Here is a 16164-nt window from a genome sequence, read left to right as displayed (position 1 = left end):
GCAATAGGCTCACCAGATGAAGTCCCCCTCTGTGGGCAAATCTGCCACATACCAGAAGTAATTGCTTTTACAGAAATTGTTCTTGATATCAATGTAAATGATTTTGTGTGGTCTTCCATAAGCATGTTTAAAATAGAACAGAATGCCTTTCCTTTCAGACTTTGAAATGTTTCATCTCCTTTTTCATCCATCTCACTCCATTTACGCCTGTTGTTCAGCTCCTTTTTGGTTGGCAGAACACACGAGTAGGCATTTCTTGACAGGATGGCAGAATACATGCTATTCATTTTTCCCTTTTCCAATTATTCTTGGCAAAGACCAAATGTAAGAAGTAAAATTATAATTCTGACATGCTGTTTTGACCTAAAATCTTCTATTTAATTTTTTGGAAAAGTGGTTCTAAGGATTATCAAACAACTTCTCCAGACTGTAAAGAGGAAACTTGATGGCTCCATGTCAGACTTGTTTTGTTCAGAAGGCCTCATGAAACAGTCATTATGTTACCAAGGCTCAATTAACAACATTTAATTTTTTCGATTTTGAATTTCAAACAAAACCAGGGAGTCAAGGTGAAGGAGGCACCTCTTGCACCCACTGTTTATTTTTCAAACCCATGTTCCCCACTCAGAAGAAAGACCTGAGCTCATTCTTACTTCCCCTCTCTGCAGACTTTTTATAATTCTCCCAACTGTGCACATAATCCCAGATGGTCCCCATCAAGTTTCCTCATACAGATACATGATATGGTATAACTTTTCATGATATGGTTAGATACATGATATGGTTCCTCCATGGTATAACTTTTCTCATTCATTCAACATTTACTAGGAACCTAATGTGTACTGGGTACTATGTATGTGTTTGGGACGTAAAATCTCTGGTCTTCTGAAGCTTACATTCCTATTAGATTAAATTACATCATATTTAAAAAGTGGTATGGAAAATTAAAAAGCTACAGCAAGTTAAGAGGAATCAGAAGTAAGGACTGGGGGGCACCTCGCTGGTGGTGCAGGGGCTAAGACTCCATGCTCTCAATGCAGGGGGTCCAGGTTTGATCCCTGGTTGGGGAACTAGATCCTACATACTCCAGCTATGAGTTTGCATGTCTCATCAAAGATCAAAGATCCTGCATGTCATAAGACCTGGCACAACCAAATAAATAAATTTTTTTTTTTTTTAAGAGAAAGAAATAGGGGTGGGGAGCTGCAGTTTCAATAGGGTAAACAGGTTAGACTCATTCAAAGAGGACACTTGAATAAAGTCATTTGAGAGATGAGATGATGGACAGTAAACCAGAAAAAAGAAGGTTCCTGACCTGGGATACAGCCAGGTCAAAAGCCTAAGGCAAGAGAAATGCCTGGAGAATCTTGCTTCTGATGACTGGGCTGCTATTAGAGATAACACAATCTTTTATTTTATGACTTCTATTTTAAGAGGATCCTACGTTTGCTATGTTTAGAATAAAATGTAGCAGAGGAGGATGGGAGTAGAACAGAAAGAGACTCTTAGAATAATCCAGACAGTAGCTGGATCCCAGGTAGAACTGGTGGTGGTGGTGGTGGTAAGAAGTGGTTGGATTCTGGATATACAAAAGGTAAAACAAACAGGATTCCTGACAGATGAGATGAGGCATGTGGAAGAAAGAAAGGACTCAAGTGTTTGGTTGAAGACTTTAAGGATTTGGTTTAAGCAACTAGAAGGACTGATGGAGATGAAGCAAGTATGGAGTAGGGAAAAAGGGCAGGATATCAGCTTGGGATGTAGTGGGTATCAGTCACTTCCTTTAAAAAATCTATCTAGTACCTAGGACACAAGTGGATACAAAAACTCTATCATCCAAAACATTCATTTGTAAATTTGATTGTGACAGCATGAAGCTCACCTCCCTTATTCTAGAGCCAAATAGTGGGAAACTAAAAAAAAATTGCGGAATGAGTGTGGTAGGCTGAATAATGGTCCTAGCCTAATCCTGAACCTATGGCTACATGGAAAAAGGAATTTTCCAGATGGGATTAAATCAAGGATCTTGTAATACAGAGATTATCTTGGATTATCCAGGTGGTCCCAGTATAATCATTTGGGTCCTCATAAGAAGGCAGAAGGGTCAGAGTCAGAGAGAGAGTGACTGAAGATGCCACACTGCTAGCTTTGAAGATGCAGGAAGGGCTATGGGCCAAGGAGTATAGGCAGCCTCTAGACACAGGAAAAGGCAAGAAAAATGATTCTCCCCTAGAACCTCCAGAAGGAACACAGCCCTGCCCACCTCTGGTCTTAGGACTTCTGACCTTAAGAACTGCAAGATAATACATTTGTGTTGTTTTAAGTTTGTGGCAATTTGTTATAGCAGCCAAAAGGAAACTAACACAATGAACAAATGCATCCAACAGTAGGTAGGAACTAAGACCATTTCATTCATATTCTTTCCCCAGCTCTGAGCAGTCCTAGAGGAAGGTAGGTACTCAGTGAATATCCGTGGGTTAGTTTTAATTTGATGATTCTCTTGTGTACACTCACACAGCTATGCCTTTAAAATGCTGGTCCTTCTGCCTAGAATACCATTTTGCTCCCTTTCAGTTGGGTAAATTTCTCATTTTCCAAGAGCTATATCAAAACCCACTAGCTCCGGGGAAAACTCACCAGTCACCCTGGCAGAGGTGTCCGCGACCACCTGATTCCTAATTGTATTTCATAGCTGCTGAAGCTCTAAGACCCAACCACACGGCATTGCATGGAGGTGCTGCTGGTTCAGCTCCACTGCCCTGAGAACCCTCAAGGTCCAGCTCAGGAGCCATCCAGGTGTCCTAACAGGGATAACCCACGCCTGGCATGTACATGTTTGCTGAATGAATAAAGAAACGGTACAAATGTTTACCATCGCTTTTTACTTTCCCAAACCACTCAGACTTATTATCTTATCTTATCTCAATAAGAATTCTGAGAAGAGAGGGCAGTACTGTTTCTATCAATGGAGAAAATGCTCAGCTTGCCCAAAGTCATGTCATTCACAGCAGAATGAACTCGAGCCAAGCCTCCTGACTCTTCGCCCAGTGCTCTTCCCATCAGCTTGTGCTGCTTCCGCTGCCGTGGGGTCTAACTGGGCTGCCAACAGAAGCAGCCCCTCGTGACGTCCATATTGTGTTGGGGAAGCTCAGACCTTGCGTGGCACGATGGCCAAAGGCTGCAGCTACTCCTCAACAACTGGCTACTGTCTCGAGTTTTCATCCTGACTCACAGTTCCTGTCAAAAGAACAGTGTACAAGAGTAGCATGAAATTCATGGGATTTTTTTTAAAGGCTTCACCAAAGGTTTTTTCTTTTTTTTAATTGAAGCACAGTTGATTTACAATGTTGTGTTGATTTCTGCTGCACAGAAAAGTGATTCAGTTATATACCTTCTTTCTCATATTCTTTTCCATCACAGTTTGTCACAGGATGTTGAATACAGTTCCTTGCACTATGTAGTAGGACCTTGTTGTTTATCCACTCTCTAAATACTAGTTTGCATCTGCTAATCCCAAACTCCCAATTGTTCCCTCACCTCCTCTCCCACAAGTCGATCTTCTATGTCTCTGAGTCTATTTGTCTTTTGTAGATAAGTTCATTTGTGTCATATTTTATATTCCACATACAAATAATATAATATGGCATTTGTCTTTCTCTGTCTGATTTACTTTACTTCATATGATAATCTCTAGTCCCTCAATGTTACTGCAAATGGTATTATTTCATTCTTTTTTACGGCTGAGTAATATTCCACAGTAATACATACCATAACTTCTTTATCCATTCATTTTTTGATGGATACTTAGGTTGTTTCCATGTCTTGGCTATTGTAAATAGTGCTGCTGGGAATATAGGGGTGCATGTATCTTTTTGAATTATAGTTTTGTCTGGATATAAGCCCAGGAGTTGGATTGCTAGATCATATGGCAACTCTATTTTTATAAGCTGGCAATCTGAAAGTTATCTGCTGGCTACAAGTTTTGGTAGACAATTAGAAAGTGAGGGAAGCTAGACAGGCAAGAGGAGGAGCTGCTAAGAAAAATATTTAGAATTTTAGTGGATGCCCCTGGTCTTGGTTGCTAGATCTGTTTGGAACACTGTTTGGTATGTGTAGTCTTTACAGAATGTTTACAGCAGTCTCAAACATTATTCTTTGTCTCATGTCTAATTAGTCAGCTTTTATACAAATTTCAGAAAAGAATAAGTAACATACTCTTATCATACAATCTGGCAATCACACTCCTTATATTTACCCAAAGGAGTTGGAAAAAAGTTCACAGAAATACCTACACAGAGATAGCAGCTTTACACTTAATTGCCAAAAGTTAGAAAGTAACCAAGATGTCCTTCAGTAGGTAAATGGATAAATAAACTGTGGCACATCCAGACAATTCAGGGCTAAAAAGAAAGGAGCCATCAAGCCATGAAAAGACATGGAGGCACCTTAAATGCTTATTACGAACTGAAAGAAGTCAATCTGAAAAGGCTACATACTGTATGGTTCTACCTATACAGCATTCTGGAAAAGGCCAAACTATGGAGACAATAAAAAGATCAGTGGCTGCTGGGGGTAGAAGGGGTGAGATATATAGGCAGAGCCCAGTGGATTTTTAGGGCAGTGAAAATATTCTGTATGATACCATGATGATGAATACATGTCATTAGACACACATCCAAATCCATAGAAAGTACAATACCAGTGTGAAACCTAAAGTTAATAATGGATTTGGATGATTATGATATGTCAAAGTAGGTCCAACAAACAAAAAATACACCCCCCTCCCACTCTAATGAGTGATACTGATAAAAGGGAAGGCCATACATATATGGGGTCAGGAGATGAGACTAGAAATCTTTGTACCTCCTTCTCAATTTTGTTGTAAACCTAAAACCACTCTACAAAATAGTCTTAAAACAAAAAAGGAGGAATGAGGAAAAAGTCAGGGACACTGACCCTTTAGTATGGATTACTGTCAACACAACTAATGGCAGTTACTGGCTATTTCCACCGAATTTTCAGACAACGTATGAATCCATGAAGTTACGCCAAATGATATGCTGCTTCTTGTTCAAAGAACTGATATAACAAGACCATCAATTTCCACCAAACAGTATGCATACAATACAGCACTTCTTGTACCAGCACAGAAAAACCAGCTAGAAAGATGGAGAATTCTCAATGTTGTTAAACACATAATAAATGAGCCTTCCGAAAATTAGTTGACATACTTCATGTATCCAGTGTGCACCATGAAAGGATTCTCTCAGACTGCAACAGTGACATGAGAAAAAAAAGGAAAACAGATTCTGTTTAGGTGCAGAGATCAAATAATAAAAATTATACTAGTCAAATAGAATCACAATAAAATAATTTTAACTCAATCTTTCCTGGGGTACCCACAAGCACTCCTAACTCACAAGGAATTCCTAACTTGGAACGAGAGTATGAGTGGGGAGGCTCCTCTTTCCTCCCACCCCATCTCAGTCCTGCAGCATGTGAAGTGTTATACTCCTTTATACAGCACCCCAGCTTGAAACACCAAGCTTTGTCTTCCAACCCCATCCTCCTTGCTCCACCATAAACACGTCTTCCAACCCCATCCTCCCAATCATACTGTGGACACAACACCTCCCAGCTACCCCTCGGGCCCATGGGTATGCACAACTAGGCAGTCTGTCCTCAAAGATTCCTATGGGTTGATCTTGGATATGGCTCCAGCTCCAGGAAATCCATGGGTCTTTGGTACTGAAGTGAGGTCCAGAACTGTGGTACCCAAAGTGTGGCTGAGGGAACCATCAGTATTCTCATTATCTGGGAGCTTATTAGAAAAGCAGAATCTCAGGTGCCACCCTAGACCTTCTGAATCAGAGGATCTGAATAAGATCTCCAAGTGATTCAAGTACACAGTTGAGTCTGGGAAGCAAAATAGACATCCACTTGGCCTTTGGATCCTTCATCCCTTGTGGAATAGCCAGACTCAAGGAGGAGCAGAGCAGAGCTCACTGACCTGGTGGCAGTGAGGCACACAGAGGCCTTCCTTGGGCTATAACCTCATGGTCTATACGTGCCATTTCTTAGGCTGAAGAAATGGAATAGACTGCTCAGGAAGTGGGAGGATGGCTAAGTTCAATGTTATTTATTATCTGGGGGAGGGCAGATGGGTAGTTATATGTTAGCACTTGATCTCTGACCTGCTGTTCTAATCTACACTCAATTCAATCCACATTTGAATCCCTTTATTGCACTGGCATCCAAGCAACCTCAGTCAGTCACATTTATTGACTGTCTAGTCAGTGTGCCACAGACGCTATAATTCTCTTCTAAATTAGAATATCCAGGGACCCAGACAGTCTATTTAGTTTTAATTATCTGAATACTTTTTGTTCCAATCTTTGTTAAAAATCCTTCTAAAATTCATTAGCCCACTTTCCTGAACAAACAGGCATCCTGCTGTGAATGTGCTTTTTGTTGAAGAAGAAAAATCTTACTGAAGCTTGAAGCCATTATCCTGCAGGCCTAGCATCAGTGTTTAGACCTGCTGATAAATTCTGTGAAAGCACAAGCAATTAGGCCGATCCTAAGGCAAATGATCTACCTCCACGCTGGTTTTTCCACGTTAACTGTTCTGTGAGCTTGAGACCCTCTCTGGGCCTCAGTTCTCTGGAGGTGGTTCTCTAGATATCTTTCCTGTATCTAAGTATTAGTACTTCCTTGGTAACCTGAGAGTTGATCAATGAATCCTTCTTTCATCACTCTTCATCTTTGGGGCTCACACGGGGTCAATATGGGTGAGAACTTTTTGACAGTGTACACTCAGAGACTCATTCTGGACTGGGAGAAAATGCCTAAGAAATGAGAAGGAAGGTGAAGGGCGAGAGCCACTTCCTCGGGTGGTCAAGTCAGAGCACCAGCCATGAGCACTGGGCAAGGCAGTTCTAAGGAGACAAAGACAGAATGTAATCCTTGTTACCAGCTTCCCTCTATTCTAGGTGAGCTAAAGACTTAATGGCAGAGATCTCTTATTGGTCTCTTTTCTTTGTGCAGTTTCTCTGCTTCCCCCCACCCCCAGTCCATCTCATCAGCATTTCTATCCATTCTACATTAATTATTCAGTATCCTTTCATTGACGTCTCTCCTTGCTTTCTGTTCTTCTGGTGACTCAGTTCCAACACCTTTAACCTTTCTTGTCAGAGTCTAATTTTCCAATTGTTAAAAAACAAGTGCCAGAGTCTCATTCTTTAAAAGAAATATATATATATATATATCCATAAAATTCAACGTTAATCACTTGCTGACCCTGTATAGAGGGAACTGGCCTTTACCTAGATACTAAGCCCTATGCTCAGTATTTTTAATTATCTCAATTAATCCTCACAACAACATTATAAAGCAGGTACTGTAATCCCTACTTTACTAACAGAGAAAAAAGTTCCGAGAAGTTAAACAAGTTATATAAGGAATAGCAAGCAGCTCAGATAGGCTTGAACCCATGTCTAACTATATTAAAGTTCTTTTATCTCTGTTCTACAGTTTACCATGCTTAGAAAAGTGCATTTGAGAAGCAAATCTATCCTTTAAACAATGTAAACATATTATTGTCTCAAATTTACTGCTGGGTCCATTCATTCTTATAATGAACCTTCAAAGAACAGACAAGCAGTTATGACGAGGACAGTGAGGAGGCTGACAAATTCTCTCCCCCCAAAGCAAGTATAAACCATAACCATTTTGGTGCTCTGGAAACTGACCCAGGCAGTCAATAACCAGAACATTCACTTGTGACAACTCACTGAACTCAGGGTCAGGAGAGTGAGTCTGTGAGTGTGAGAGTGAGTCTGTGGCAGTGTGGCGCGCTTTCATCCCAGGCCTCCCGATCCCCAAACCAGCTCTGTCGTTGAGGTAATTCAGTCAGTCAGGGCAGAAAAGACGGTGAAAACCAGCAGCTTCACTGCACCTCCCAGAGAGCGCTCATCTGATTGGAGCAGTCGTGGTCAAAGCACATGCTCTTACTAGAAAGTGAAGTTTGGATAGCCCGAGGTTGAAGTTTTGTTTACAGCAAAGAACTGAGGGACCAATCAGGAATTTAACAGGGACTTCAGTAGGTAAACCCCACATGTGGGGGCTAGAAAAAGCCTTTCACATATACTGTTGGTGAAGGATGCGCAAATGATAGCAAAGACTAGAGAGGTTCAAACCACCCACATACCCAGGGCCACTGGACCTTGCACATGGTAGACACAAGGGGATTCGGCAGAACGTAAAAGCTAGGGGAAGACCTGTGAGTGACACCAAGTTCAGATGCATTCCCCAGGCACAGATGAAACCATCGGCAGAAAGTGGGAGCCTTACTGGCTGGAGATGTTTGAGCACAACTTCTGATGTGAGCAATCAAATGTTCTCAGCAATCACTGGCTGACTATTAAGCTATGCAGGCACAAGAGCAAACACTAGGAAGCTGGGCTTTTAGTTTTAAAATAAAATTTAAAACACAATGTTTTAAAATAAAAAGAACCTGAGTGGAGACATCAGCAGTTGTACACTGGAGGGGAGGCATCCCACAGATTGAATGCCGATGTTACTAAACAAACAACAAGGACACATTTCTCAGGGGGAAAAGGGAGACTCCACCATGGCTATTATATATCTAAAATGCAAGTACTCAACAAAAAATTCATAAATAAACATGCAAAGCAAGTATAATCCATGTGCATGGGGAGGGGAGGAACTATCAATAGAGAATGTCCCTGCATGGTTCTGAAAACTTAGACTTGGCAGACAAAGGCTTCAAAGCAGGTATTGTAAATATGCTCAAAAAGTAAAGAAAACCATGTTTAAAAAATAAAGGAAGACATGATGGCAATCAACAAATACAGAACCTCAATAAAATAAAGAAATTATAAAAGAGAATCAAAGAGGAATTTGGAGCCAAAAAGTTCGGTATCTGTAACAACATTTCACTAAAGGCACTCAGCAAATTTGAGAAGGCAGAAGAGAAAATTAATGAATATTAAAACTAGTCAACAGAAAAACAAAAAGTCAACAGAAATAATTCAGGAATGGAAAGAAGGACCAAAAAAAAAAAAAAAGTAGCGTCCCAAAGACCTGCAGGATAACAAGCATACCAGCATGAGTACAGTGTTAGTCCCTAAAGGACAGGAGAGGGGAAAAAAGAAAAAAAAAAAAAAAAGAAGAAATAATAGCAAAAAACTTCCCTACTTTGATGAAATATAATAATGTACACAGCTAAGAAGTTCATGGACGATAAGTAGGATAAACACAAAGAGATCTGTATCTAAGAACATCATGGTCAAATTTTTTAAAACCAAAAGTAAAGAAAGATCTTGAAAGCAGCAACAGGGAAAAAGAACTCATCACCTACAGTGAAACAGCAATTTAAATAATTTATGGCTTCTTATCAGAAACAACAGAGGCCTGAAGGCAGCAGAATGACATAAAGTGCCGAAAGAAAAAAAAACTGTCAACCAAGAATATATCCCACAAAACTATTTTTCAAAACCAAAGCAAAAAAAGATATTTCAAGGTAAACAAAGATGTTATGAAGCAATAATTACAGCACTGAATGAAGGGTTTATAACATATATACAGGTAATCTAAATAACAATAATAGTACAAAGGAGGGAGGGAAAAGAAGATATACTGAAGCATAGTTAATATATTTTATTAGAAGCAAGTTAGCTTTATTCTGAAGTAGGGCACGATAAGATGCACATATCATACGCATTATGAAATAATTCAATAAAAAAGTAAAAACTTCAATGGAGGATAAAAATGGTGCTTTAAAAATTACATAATACAAAAAAAAATCAGTAAAGAAAAATCAGTGAGACAAACAGGAAATAAATAGAAAATAAAAAGAAACAGCATACATAAGCCCAACCAAATCAATAATATCATAATTTAAGTTCAGTTCAGTTCAGTCACCCAGTCGTGTCCAACTCTTTGCAACTCCATGAATTGCAGCACACCAGGCCTCCCTGTCCATCACAAACTCCCGGAGTTTACACAAACTCATGTCCATCCAGTCAGTAATGCCATCCAGCCATCTCATTCTCTGTTGTCCCCTTCTCCTCCTGCCCCCAATCCTTCCCATCATTAGAGTCTTTTCCAATGAGTCAACTCTTCGCATGAGGTGGCCAAAGTACTGGACTTTCAGCTTCAGCATCAGTCCTTCCAATAAACACCCAGGACTGATCTCCTTTAGGATGGACTGGTTGGATCTTCTTGAAGTCCAAGGGACTCTCAAGAGTCTTCTTCAACACCACAGTTCAAAAGCATCAATTCTTTGGCGCTCAGCTTTCTTCACCGTCCAACTCTCACATCCATACATGACCACTGGAAAAACCATAGCCTTGATTAGACAGACCTTTGTTGGCAAAGTAATGTCTCTGCTTTTTAACATGCTATCTAGGTTGGTCATACCTTTCCTTCCAAGGAGCAAGCGTCTTTTAATTTCATGGCTGCAATCACCATCTGAGGTGATTTTGGAGCCCAAAAAAATAAAGTCTGACACTGTTTCCAGTTCCCCCATCTATTTCCCAGGAAGTGATGGGACCATGATATGGTGCCATGATCTTAGTTTTCTGAATGCTGAGCTTTAAGCCAACTTTTTCACTCTCCTCTTTCACTTTCATCAAGAGGCTTTTTAGTTCCTCTTCACTTTCTGCCATAAGGGTGGTGTTGTCTGCATATCTGAGGTTATTGATATTTCTCTCAGCAATCCTGATTCCAGCTTGTGCTTCTTCCAGACCAGCGTTTCTCATGATGTACTCTGCATATAAGTTAAATAAGCAGGGTGACAATATACACCCTTGACGTACTCCTTTTCCTATTTGGAACCAGTCTATTGTTCCATGTCCAGTTCTAACTGTTGCTTCCTGACCTGCATACAGGTTTCTCAAGAGACAGGTCAGGTGGTCTGGTATTCCCATCTCTAAGAATTTTCCACAGTTTATTGTGATTCACACAGTCAAAGGCTTTGACATAGTCAATAAAGCAGAAATAGATGTTTTTCTGGAACTCTCTTGCTTTTTCGATGATCCAGCGGATGTTGGTAATTTGATCTCTGGTTCCTCTGCCTTTTCTAAAACCAGCTTGAACATCTGGAAGTTCTCAGTTCACGTATTGCTGAAGCCTGGCTTAGAGAATTTTGAGCATTACCTTACTAGCATGTGAGATGAATGCAATTGTGCGGTAGTTTGAGCATTCTTTGGGATTGCCTTTCTTTGGGATTGGAATGAAAACTGACCTTTTCCAGTCCTGTGGCCACTGCTGAGTTTTCCAAATTTGCTGGCATACTGAGTGCAGCACTTTCACGGCATCATCTTTCAGGATTTAAGGAATGCAACTAAAGTGAAAAATGTATGGACTGCAACTAAAGCAGAAAAAAGGCTGGAGGATTTATACCATCTAATTTCAAAAGCTACTATAAGTTAAAAACATTAAAACAGAATGGCATGGCATAAAGATAGACAGATCAAAGGTGCATAACTGAGAGTCCAGGAATAATTCCTTACACTGATCATCAACTTATCTTTAACAAAGTTGCCGAGACACTTCTATGTGCAAAAAATAGTCTTTACAACAAATGATATTAGGACAACTGCATACCCATATGCAAAATAAAGAATTTACACTTTTAACTTACACTATATACAAAAATTAACTGAAAATAGATCATAAAAGCTAAATGTAAAAGTTAAAATAACAAAACTCTTAGGAGAAAATAAAGGAAGAAACCTTTGTGACTTCTAGATTAAGAAATGAACTAGATATGACACCAAGAGAACAAGAAACAGAAGAAAAAAATACACTGGACTAACTTATGCTTCAGAGGACACCATCAACAAAAAGAATAATCAACCCACAAAGTGGGAGAAAATACTTCCAATCACTGATCCAGACTTATATATATATATATTTTAAAACTCTTACAAATCAATAAAAAGAAGATAAAAAGACTCCACTGAAAAAAATTGGGAAATCACTTAGACATTTCACTGAAGAAGACATATCAATGGCTAACAAGCACATGAGAAGATGCTCAATATTATTAGTCGTTGGGGAAATGCAAGTAAAACTATATACAATGAAATACCTCTACACATCTACTAGAATGGCCACAATAAAAAAGACAGGCAAGGATGTTAAGAAATTGGAACCCTCATACATTGCTGATGGGCAAGTAAAATGATGCAGCCATTACAGAAAAGTGTTTGGCAGTGTCTTAAATAGTTAAACATAAATATACCATACGACACAGAAATTCCATGCCCAAGTACCACAAAGAAATGAAAACATAAGCACAAAGACTTAAATGCTAATGTTCACAGCAGTATTATTCATAATTGCCCCAAATTGGAAACAATCCAAATGTCCATCCACTGCTGAATATATAAACTCAATGGAATTCCACTGATACTTGCTATCACATGGAGGAAGTTCAAAAACATTACGCTAAAAGAAAGGAGACAGACACAAAAGATTTCATACTGCATGACTCCATTAATATGAAAAGTCCAGAAAACAAATTTGTAGAGCGATAAAGCAAATCAGTGGTTGCCTTGGAGTGAGAGAGAACTTTGTAAATAACTTCAAGGAAATCTGGAAGTGAAAAAAATATTCAAAGCTGGATTATGGTGACAGTTACTATACTAGTTTCCTATGCTACACAAGTTACCACTAACTTAGAGACTTATTAGAACAACACATTTCTTATATCACAGTTTTTCACAGGTCAGAAGTCCAGGTATAGCTAAACTGAGTCTGTCAAGGTGTGGGTCAGGTTACTATCTCACCTGAGTTCCAGGTCCCCTTTCAAGCTCACTCAGGTTGTTGCAGAACTTAGCTCCTTGTGGTTGAAGGACTGCAGCCACTCTTCTCCATAAGTAATTCACAATATGGATAGAAGCTCCTTCACAAACAGTGGGAGAGGTTCCCCTCTGAAGGACCAGTCAGGATCATCTCCCTCTCCATCAGTTCATAACTGACTGTCTTGGGACCCTGAACTACATCAGCAAAATCCCTTCACCTTTGCCATATACTGTAACCTAATTATGGGAGTGCCATCCCATCTTATTCTCAGGCCTCACTTTCGGGGAGGGTATTTTACAGGGGAGAGAGTCTCTGAAGCCAGTTAGAATCTGCTTACCAAAGCTGCACAAGTTACAATTTTATTTTAAAAATCACTGAATTGTATATGTACTATGGATAGATTTTATGATATATAAATTACACTTCAATACAGCTGTAAAAAAAAATCCCATGGAAAAAAAAGTTGTTGATAGTACCATAATTCCATTTTTTACTTGGTCTACTTTTTTTTTTAATTAAATAAACTAAACCTTAGGACTATCTTCTGTAGGAAATAACAGGAAAAAATTTGCACTGATCAATCATGCTTTTTCTGATCTGTTACATCAGTTAATTCACAGTAACCACTTCACAGGGATACAGCAGTCAACTTTTCCACTAGTTGGGTTTGATTCCCCTGTCAGCCTTCTTAGTAATGAATGCAGGCTCACTCAATTCAAAGACTTCACATTTCCAAAGAGAATAGGGTTACCTCCCCACAAGAGTTTCCCCTCTCTGATTTCTCCACCAGGGAGTAGTCCCGTTTTGAGCTTCCCTCAAAGTATGGGCAACAATGTTGGGTCACATGAAGCCTCCATTTTGCCAGCTGCATACTGCCTAAAGTTTCATTCACCCAAAGGTCAGAAACTGTGAGTTCTGGAACTCTTCCTGGTGTTCCAGGAATGGCTTTGAAGTTGGGCCGCTCACAGTATTTTGTGTGCACTGAACTGCTGCCTAAAACTAAGTGTTTCCTAACTTCAGTCTATTCCGAAATAAGAGCTTGCTGTATGTGTTATATGCACACAGTAAGCTCGTGAAATTCGACTTCAGGTGCTGTCTGGACACCATGGAGTATTACAAATTCCCCAAGGGGATGACCAACAACAGTCAACAGGATGGTTATCTTATAGGTGTGTAGTTCTCAAGTTGGAAACGTAACTGTTACTATGGAAATAAAATAAAAGGAGCTATCCATCTTGGAAAACAAGGCTTTCTATTGAACATGGAAGGAGCTCTTCTACATAATTTACTTTCTATAAAAATAAAAAGCTTTCTTGGGAATGTGCCAGAGTTATCTGACTGTGTAACATATGGACCACCAATGTCTAAGCACATTTTAAAAAGTAACAATTTACATATTTTTTAAAATTAAGGTAATTTGCCATCCACAAACCTATTGATGAAAATGATCACAACATCAAGTCATATGGAGAATCTGAAAAGCTTTATTCAATTATCTGAGGGCACAGTCCTATGATTTGAATATGTTATGGATTAGACTATCTGTTGGCTCAGACGGTAGTCTGCCTGCAATGCAGGAGACCCAGGTTCGATCCCTTGATCAGGAAGATCTCCTGGAGAAGGGAATAGCTACCCACATCAATATTCTTGCCTGGAAAATCCCATGGACAGAAGAGCCCTGGGGTTGCAAAGAGTGGGACACGACTGAGTGACTAACTTGGTCAGACTTTCTACTTTACCTAAATAACATCTTCAGGATATGAAATGATACTTTTCCCTATACAAGTTTTCTAAGGGAAATGAAGGTTTCTCCCAAAAGTTTGGGTCATAATCTATAAGTTACAACATGCAGAAACTAAAATTCCATTCTTTGTCATTTCTCAAAGCAGGATAACACAGTAGTTACTAGGATATAAAACTATGGGGTGGGGTCAGACTCCTTGGGTTAGAATCCCAGTTCTGCATCTGAAGAGTTGTGCCATTCTTATCCATCACTTAAACACCCTAAACCTCTGTTCCTTCATCTGTAAAATGGGCAAAATAGCATCTAGTAGGGATTGGCAAACTATGGCCCACGGGGAAAATCTGGCCCATCACATAAAGAATGATTTATGGGGGTATAGAAAGCCACTTACTTACATATTGTCTATGACTGGGAAAGGCTGCATGACCTACAAAGTCCAAAATATTTACTCTCTGTTCCTTTACAGAAAGATTCTGTTGGCCTCTGACATAAAGGGCTGTCATAAGATTAAAATCATAAAGACTAAATGAGATCATTTATGTAAGATGCTTTATATACATAAGCAACCAGTAAGTTGATAAATGATAGGGATGACTGTCATTTATTGATGGTAAAATGTTGTAAAATCATTGTGCTTTCATTTCCTCAAATTCAGAGAGGCATCTTATATATATATACATATATATATATATATATATACATATATATATGTATATATATATATATATATATAAGGCACACAGGAGCAGGCTGCCCATGAAGCAAATGCCTCAGGATCACAGGGTCTGCCCCTTTTTTTTAAATGGAGGTGGCCAAGGTGGTGTGATAGCAGGATGTGAGATGCAGCTGTCCAGCAGGGCAGAGAGCCCATGGGCCACAGAGAGCAGCTGCTACAAGTCATCTATGTCAAGTAACTGACACCCTGCCCCTTCCCTGATGGAGGCTCTCTTGGTCACAGGTGTGTGACACATGCATATTCATCACTAGCCCCACTCCTAACTGGAGAGGGGACTGGAGAAGGAATGGGGAGGGCTGAAATTATGCTCAGATGATGAGCAGAGCCCTTCTCATTTTCCCTGGCAGTAACTGCTTTCCTAGGATGCACTCGGTGCATTCAGAATTGTTGGAAATGAGAGTGTTCAGTTCAGTTCAGTCACTCAGTCATGTCCGACTCCTTGCGACCCCATGGACTGCAGCATGCCAGGCTTCCCTGTCCATCACCAACTCTCAGAGTTTACTCAAACTCATGTCCATTGAGCTGGTGATGCCATCCAACCATCTCATCCTCTGTCATCCTCTTCTCCTCCTGCCTTCAATCTTTCCCAGCATCAGGGTCTTTTCAAATGAGTCAGTTCTTTGCATCAGAGAGTGTAGTCCTGAGCATAAAATTTTAAGATGTGAGTTTAGTGTGACAAGTCAGAATAATAACATGGACTTAAAAGGCAGTTCATTTATCCTAAAATTGGCACTGCTAGCCCTGTATTAACACATTTGCAAGTACACTTTGGTTGACACCAAATGTTACAATGGTTCCCATAAATCTTTCAAGCCACTGTCACAAAATTGTCTTTCAAGGCAAATATTTA

At 39.7% G+C, this 16164-nt stretch overlaps 1 protein-coding gene across 22 annotated transcripts in view; it reads right to left on the bottom strand.

The window, feature by feature from the left end:
* The window catches only part of NRCAM (neuronal cell adhesion molecule), a 319465-nt gene that overhangs the window by 283920 nt on the left and 19381 nt on the right, over positions 1-16164 (bottom strand). The gene's annotated exons all lie outside the window — the stretch shown is intronic.

The sequence above is a fragment of the Odocoileus virginianus genome, chromosome 1 (assembly GCF_023699985.2).
Source record: "Odocoileus virginianus isolate 20LAN1187 ecotype Illinois chromosome 1, Ovbor_1.2, whole genome shotgun sequence".
Taxonomy (NCBI): domain Eukaryota; kingdom Metazoa; phylum Chordata; class Mammalia; order Artiodactyla; family Cervidae; genus Odocoileus; species Odocoileus virginianus.
Note: the sequence above shows the minus strand (reverse complement) of the source record. Positions and strands in the feature narration are given on the sequence as shown.